The sequence below is a fragment of the Monopterus albus genome, unplaced genomic scaffold (genome assembly GCF_001952655.1).
Source record: "Monopterus albus unplaced genomic scaffold, M_albus_1.0 scaffold190.1, whole genome shotgun sequence".
NCBI lineage: Eukaryota > Metazoa > Chordata > Actinopteri > Synbranchiformes > Synbranchidae > Monopterus > Monopterus albus.
The window spans coordinates 279778-288212 of NW_018128070.1; the positions used below are offsets into that span (position 1 = coordinate 279778).

Genomic DNA, 8435 nt, shown 5'->3' on the forward strand with positions numbered 1-8435 from the left:
CCAGGCATTTGTGAATGCATTTTAGTGGATTTTAAAATTAAGCCACTGATTCTTTCTTCCTTTAAAATGTTGCTGTAACGGCCCATAACTTCAGCTGTGATTTCAGAGCAGAAGTCCAAGTAGAATATATTTGTCCGCAGTGATATTTCATAAGCTCGTATGATGCATGTTTAAAGTCTGATGCATTAAGAAGAAGGAAAAAAACTTTAGTACAAGAATAAAAACTATCCATATCCACTTGCAACAGTTTGCAAAGGCAACAAAATCCACTGCATTAAATATATAAATGTCCAAGAGGAAAGGTCTTAGTTTTTTTTTTCTTATTTAAATCCAAAATTTACAAAATCATTGTCCTATACCAGTATGATTTCGTCTGTCCTCATAGTAAGAACTGTGCTCTTGAGGAGGAGTGGCATCTCCCACCCCAGCCCCGGCTTACAACAGTAACTCATACTGATCTCCCCAGAACATTTCATCTCGGACAAACATCATTCAACCCCAGTCTGTGTCCGGTCCGGTCTCTGCCACCCAAACGCTCCGGGTGCAGCCCCACCGAGCTGCAACATCCGTGAACATGAACCTCAGCAAGCAACGCATCTCCGCAGATAACATAGCTCGGCATCCCCGCTGCAGAGATTCCAAATTGCCTGGTGCTTAAATTTGCAAATCCTGATCGGGAAATGGATCTCTGTGCATTGTTTTATCTCTCCTGGTTTTGTTCCACGCTTTATCTTCCGCGATTAGTATGGTGAAGTCCGCAAAGAGGAAAGTTGTCGTCACTCTTCAAGTATTCAAAGAATGAGACATGTTTTCCGATTGTCCGAATCAAACTGTAAACCAGCTGCCCAGAATGATGGACGATCTAGGTGTCGCCCTGCTGTATCTGTCCAGATGTTTATGTCGGTTATCTGCTGCCGTTTGAGACACATCTCACAAGTAAGGCTGTGTATGTGTGTCATCTCCGGACGCCTCTCCGTTGTGTCCTCCCGACTTCCAACCCAGTCAGTGCGATTGTTTTCCTGGACTGAATGGAAAATTTCCACAGTGCAAACTGTAGAGGGAGCCGTGACTCCAGAAGCCAAGTCCCGTGTAGAGTGAGAAGGCTGAATATTCATCTCATATTAAGCCCCCCCACCCCCCGGTTGGTGGTAGACTGATGTTAAGTTCCTGCTCAACGTAAAGGCTACAGAAATAACATGACACACTCTCTTTGGACTTTTTTGTTAAAAAGTCATTTACACCAGTTATTGACTGTGTCGTTTTATTTAGCATTTTACGAAAGTTAACAGGAGTGTTTTCACCATTTGCAAGAAGAACAACTGACAGGCTACAAAATGTCAAAGCATGCCTATTTAACATAATAGTTTGACATTCTGAAAAATACACTTGCAGGTTGTAGTGGCCCAAATCTGACTTTATTTTTTCTCCAACCCATCTAGACTGGAGGTTTTTCCCACAGCAGCAGGGCTGTCTATAGACATTTTGGGGGACAGGGGCTCAAGGCAAGGAAAGGGGCACCCCTATACCTGACAGTTATTTATAAAAAGTTTATTTAAAATAGTGTATATTTTATGATGTGTGCATTTGCTTAAATACCAACACAGTAATACAAATGTGTTAATACTCAACAGATTTATAAAAAATATTTCTATCAGTTCACACAATAGTCTTCAGTACTGCTTGGTGACATTATAAATGTAAGCCCACCAGATTGTGTCAGTGGCTTACCTTCCAGTAAGCTGCTACATAGCTACATATTCTGCACGTTTTGCCATTTGGCAAAGTTCTAATAATATTTAAGATAAATATATGATACAGATTCTGCAAGTACTGTAATGCAGACCTAACTTCAATAAGGCTGGTTCAAATATAATGCTGACAAAATATTAATATACAGTTTAATAAAAGCACCTTTATACAGTGCCTTGCGAAAGTATTCGGCCCCCTTGAACTTTGCGACCTTTTGCCACATTTCAGGCTTCAAACATAAAGATATAAAACTGTAATTTTTTGTGAAGAATCAACAACAAGTGGGACACAATCAAGAAGTGGAACGAAATTTATTGGATATTTCAAACTTTTTTAACAAATAAAAAACTGAAAAATTGGGCGTGCAAAATTATTCAGCCCCTTTACTTTCAGTGCAGCAAACTCTCTCCAGAAGTTCAGTGAGGATCTCTGAATGATCCAATGTTGACCTAAATGACTAATGATGATAAATAGAATCCACCTGTGTGGAATCAAGTCTCCATATAAATGCACCTGCACTGTGATAGTCTCAGAGGTCCGTTTAAAGCACAGAGAGCATCATGAAGAACAAGGAACACGTATATCTATGTTAAACTTTTTCTACACTCAGTATGATCAAACAAGTATGACCGTGCAGGAATTACATATTTGGACATTTTCTAAGCCTAACATGTCTTTTAATAATCTATATCCTATCAATTAAGCTGTGGGTCATTTCCATGACATGACAAATCAAAGGCTATCAGTCCACAGCCACAGGTCTGTTAGTGCTGCACAAGCTTCTGCTATCCAAATATGACTGCTTGACTATTAATGTAATCCACATTTATTTCTTTAAGTTGCCTGACAAAGAGCTCACATTCATTCATTGACAAGGCTATTTTTCACAGAATCACCTTTTCACATTACAGTCCACAACAACAAAGTAGCTACAGTCTCAAATTGGCACATGAAAAAGTATCAACAAAAACTGAACAGTAACAAGTAAAGTAATTTTCACTTCTTCCCACCATGAATAGTTACTAGCCTTTAAAGAGCATGAGCTTAGAACTCAAACTGGAGATCGTAAATACGGCACCAGACAAATTAGCTTTATTCCTTCATTTATAAGATTCTGCAGATCTGAGCTCATCACAGACTTTGTGTACTTCAGCTAGTGTCGTATAGTTTTGGATGAACCTGCAGCAGAAAAGCTTGACATGTGACACTGATAACTGAATTTGCATACACTGATGAGTATGAATCAATATTACAAAAATGATAAATATTCTCAGACAGATCCCATTAGGATACTGAATTTGAAATGAACCTTCTTTACCCAAAATGTATCATTACACCATTTTATCTTCAGTGTCTCAGGTGCATGTATTTGCGTCACATTTCTTGAGGCAACACAAAGGCCCCGGTAACCTCAAAAGCATCTCCCCTTTGAGTAATGTGTCAGTGATCACCTCATCCTATGTTTATTGGCTTTTTGTGTAGCATTCTAATCATGGACTGCTTAAGCTATACCCAGTTTACACGTGTATTCTGCAGCATGCTATCCCACAGGGACCACGGTTGCATGATTCTGTTTTCGTTTCCCCAAGGTCTGTAGAACATGCCACACTACAGGCACACAGTTGGCCTAAACAGGATAGCAGCAGGAAGATGACATCCCTTAGGACAAAAAAATCTTCCATATGGAGAGGAGATACACTTCAAAAAGCCACCTCAGTTAAATAAGGTATGCCTGATCTTTAGATAATCTTGAACATCAGTCAAAACATTTTGTGAGCACAAAGGTTATACCTCTGGATTCAAAAAAAGACTTGAAAACTCCATGAACAGCTACCAGATTTTTAAAATCTTCTTTTAAGAAAAATCTGATTATACTTCTGCTTCACTGCCTCAATTGCTTACTCAGTAAAGGAATGAATCACCTCTTTTTATTACTCCTTTTTCACCCCATAAACCATTATAATTATGTACTAATCAGACAGTATGTTTAATTGTGTTATGTGTCATGATCACGACTTCTACTACTGTACATAAAGTGTTTCTCCAGAAGATCATCTATTGCCAAAAATTCAGTGGAAGAAAACTACAAAGGCTGTACAGCTGCACCACGTGGCTGAAACCATGGCCACAAGCCAGTGCAAAATCGCCCAAAGTTCCTGTACCACCAGTGGCAACTACAGAGTTGTTTTCACACATGGACTCAGGACTGTCTGCAGAATCGGGCTTTGTCCAGAGATGCCCTTTCATACATGTAGCAAACATCAGGAGAGAGCCACTCCGGCTCACTCGGACATTACATGAACTTGGTACCAGGGAGCTGGCAGGGTCCAGTCTGCTTAATGTTTGGGTCGATTGACTCAAATATGTTCTCTGTATGTTCTCACATACAGCTCCTCTAGAGAATTTCAGGACTACAGTGCATGTCTGAAAAGGGGCTTAAGTGATAGTTTAAAAAAAACCATGAGATTATGTATGAATGTAATTTATGGTAGGACTTTATTGATCCCACAATGGGGAAATTCCTGTGTTCCAGCAGCAATAGAGAGAAGGAACAAAACACCATAAGAACAAACATGCAGAACGTTTGTAGCTCATTCTCAAAACACAACTACTGGGAACATGAGGTCTCGTGCTCAATTTTTTTTTAATTTAAAACTGTATTGATTAGAAAGTGAGGTGTAAAAATTCATGAAATTTAATCAAAGGCTTCAACTTAATTAAGTCCTCAAACTCACCTTGTTATATTAGAACCTATTTCTGACACAAATAAAAGTGCTCCAGTCTGCAGTCTAGCTATTTGTTCTGAATCCAAGTAAATAACCTTAAAAGGATGTTTCTTTGCAGTGTGCACCCCTGTATTGTAAGCACTACCCAGGCTTTCACTTCTGTTAATTGTCCATCTGTTCAACCTCCATGTTTCTCAGCAGAGAACATTTGACTAACTTGATCTCCATTTAGTCGCCTCCACTTGCATTATGTCATGCCTTTGCTGAGAAATCGCTCCTCCAAATGGGCCGTGAGTGAGACGTATGCTTATCTGCTGCACACAACCACCAGCCTTCGATGTTTAACTCCAACTATACCTGAAATAACATCAAACTGTCACAAAATGCATGTCAATTATCTCCATCAGACTCAAACCTGAGTTCAAACAAGCATCCTAATTAGAGGAAGCCTCAGTGTGGAGACATAGCTGAATAATGAGGAGGAAGTTGCTGCTTAGCACTAGTTGCAAAAGTGACGTGAAGCACATCTGATCAGAGAAAATAAATAGTAGATTGCCAACAACGTGTCAAACATGGATCTTGAATGCAACCTTGACTGACATGTGGCAAACAGTGTCACCATGTCTACTGTACCTCTCCTGCTGTTTGTAGCTTTGCAAGCTTGACTTTGCCTGTTGAGTTAAACAAACTTAACAAGTAAAGAGGTGTGCTGACAGCCAGTGCCCTTATTAAAAATATGCCATGCGGGGAAAAAAAGGAAGGTGAGGAACAGGCCCTTGAAAGACTCCCCTCTTTCTCTCCCTGTAGAAAATTTCAATTTCCCCCAAGAGTCTGCAACTACTCAGCATGCCTGTGTCCTGCATCCGGCCCTCTGGGTGGAGGCAGAGGGAAAATTGGGTCCAACTGATCAGGTTTCAAAGATGGTTTCAGCACCTTATATGAAGCTGTCAATCACAATAGTCATGCTCAAAACAAGCCATGCAGCCATGTGTGTACCTGATCTCATGCTTCCCAGCCTATGCACTTGTCAGGAAATACACCTGCGACAGCAATAAGAAGTGGTCTGAGCAGGTGTTATCGTTATCACTATTTCAGGTCAAAAACAAGCACCAAATTCACACTGTGCTGACTAATTAGGATACATACGGCCTCAACTGCGCATCTCCTCCCACCTCAGCGTGAGCACATTCCTTCATGGCAGGAAAATACCAAACACACCCGTGCGCAACAAGAAGTAGACATGCGCCAAGGAAAATTGCATAATGACTGTGTATGGGGAGACGCAGAATTTACCCCGGAAGATAAATAGAGCCCCTGTTGTCATTTCCCTTTTCTGATGTTGTTTCATCATTTGCATTTTTCCATAGCTCCCATCAGCAGCTGAACGTTAGACTGATGCAAATGCAAAGTACCAATGTATGCTTTAAATGCAAAATTAGTATACAGCACTATTATGACACAAAAGCAACCTTGTACTGTATTTATGTGCTGCTGAATTAATGAAGTGGTATTTTCCATTTTCTTTTAATTCATCCCAGTGGAGTTGTGTGGATGACCATATAGTGCACTGAGCTGTAAGATGAATAAATAAAGAAAGAAAGAATGGGAAAAAAGGCACAAAATGACAAAACTCTTTTCAGACAACCACATATAGTCTCTGTTAACTCTGTCAAACAAAATAAACTTAACACAAAAATGATAAATTCATAATAATATAACTTGGAGAATATTTTGAAGTCCTTCCTTCTCAAAAGTAATCATCATTTCCAGTCGTTTGTTAATATGATCTTAGTCAGACTCAGAATCAGCTTTATTGGCCAGGTGCGTTGGACACGCGGAATTTGACTCTGGTACATCGACTCTCAATGTGCATGTACATATCCCCATGCAAGGCAACAGCAAGGGGCAAGTAAACAATATATCAACATAACGCTGTGTAGTATAACAAGATAAACAGTGTAAACAAGCAATAAACAATGCAAACAATGCAAAATAAACAGTATAAACAGGCAATAAACAATGCAGACAGACAAAGGCATGTTCATTAGAAAGCAAGATAAATAGGAAAAAAATAGAGACCTGTACGGATCTGTATAATCTTTACTATATATATTTACAGGTATTGCACTGAGGGATATTGTCCAGTCATAATGTCGTGGGTTAAGTGTTCATCAGAGTGATGGTCTGGGGAAGAAACTGTCGCTGTGCCTGGTTGTCTTGGTGCACAATGACCTGCAACGCTGTCCAGAGGGGAGGAGTTCAAACAGATTGTGTCCAGAGTGTGAGGGGTCTGCAGTGATCCTCTCCACCCTCCTTTTGACCCGTGAGGCGTACAGGTCCTCCATGGAGGGCAAGCTTGCACCAATGACCTTTTCTGCAGTCCTTAGTGCTACAAAACCGGATAAAATAAACAGTAGCCCAAATAGCAAACCAATGGACATTATATTATATGATACTGTAAATAAAGCATAGCAAGAATAACTTCATCCATGCATTGATATAAACACAATGTACAAAAACCAAGAATGCTGACACACTGCTACCGTATTTCACTCCCAGCTGTCTACTCTATCATTTTTTTACTTGGGCTATAAAACTAAAAATGCTTCTCAATGAGGCTCAAGAACTTCAACTATCCCCACTCAGGTTCTGGGAAAGGTGTAAGGGGTACTATTACTTTATACAGCAAACATGATTTTTTTTTACTGACCTGCCCTTTTGGACTTGCCTATGTGGGCAAACTAGCAGAATGTTAGAAACTACAATTAGTAAACAGAGAGCAGTGTTTGAACTCAGCATAAAGCAAACCCAGCGGCTTTTAGCTTGAATCAGACAGGTCATAGTTTATCATCTCTTTTTAGTTTTGTATGTTACTGTCTTGGTGCTTCAACACCTTAATAAATATTTTGGTGTTCTAGTAGCCTTATCATATTTGTATCACAGATACAAATGTTAATAAGGTTTTGGTGCTGCAGCGCTCTAACTGATTTGATTTGATTTATTCTTTCAAACATGTAAAGACAGTCAATATGTCAACACACATAATTTCACACATATCCACAAATGCATTATCAATTTGCTTATACCTAGTACATGCTTGAACGGAGTAGGAAGAAGTTAGACTTATCTAGTCCTACCCCATAACATCATCTTACCATCATTGGTTTGCAAGCAGTATTTCTACATAGATAATTTTGTTCTACACCACACAAGTGATATACTAAAAAATTATTACAGATTGTTACCATTCTTACATAATTACATACTTTGATAATTATCTTCTACATCACACAAGTAGAATTATTACATAGTGTTACACCACACCACAATGTTACATCTGGTTAATCATTAAGCCTGTTCTTGCATATATCTTGATTGACACATACCTTTATATTTACGTTTAAACTCATCAATTCTATTACTGTTTTTTATGTCCACACTTAAATTATTCCATAGTTTTACCCCACTTATGGAAATACAGAATCTTTTTTTGGTTGTACGTATAGCATGAATTTTTAAATTTAACTGACCCCTTAAATTGTATCCCCCTTCCCTTTCATTAAATAGTTTTTGAATTCCACCAGGTAATAAATTGCTCCTGGCTTTATACATAAACACTGCAGTCTTTTATCCCACTAAATCAAAAAATTTTAACAATTTAGACTGTATGAAAGCTACATTGGTGTGATCCCTATACCCCATCTTATGCACAATTCTTATCGCTCTTTTTTGTAATATATACAATGGTTGAAGTGAGCTTATGTATGTATTTCCCCAGTTTTCAACGCCATACTCTAAGTATGGTAAAATCAATGAAGAATACAAAATACGTAGTGCTTTCCCGTCCAAAATATATCTAACCCTCGCCAATATCTATATATTTTTTGCTATTTTGTGCTGAACATATCTGATATGAAATTTCCAGGAGAATTTGTCATCAACCATGACACCTAGAAATTT

At 38.8% G+C, this 8435-nt stretch overlaps 1 protein-coding gene across 2 annotated transcripts in view; it reads right to left on the reverse strand.

Moving 5' to 3' along the window:
• The window catches only part of cdh19 (cadherin 19, type 2), a 191376-nt gene that overhangs the window by 109755 nt on the left and 73186 nt on the right, over positions 1-8435 (reverse strand). The gene's annotated exons all lie outside the window — the stretch shown is intronic.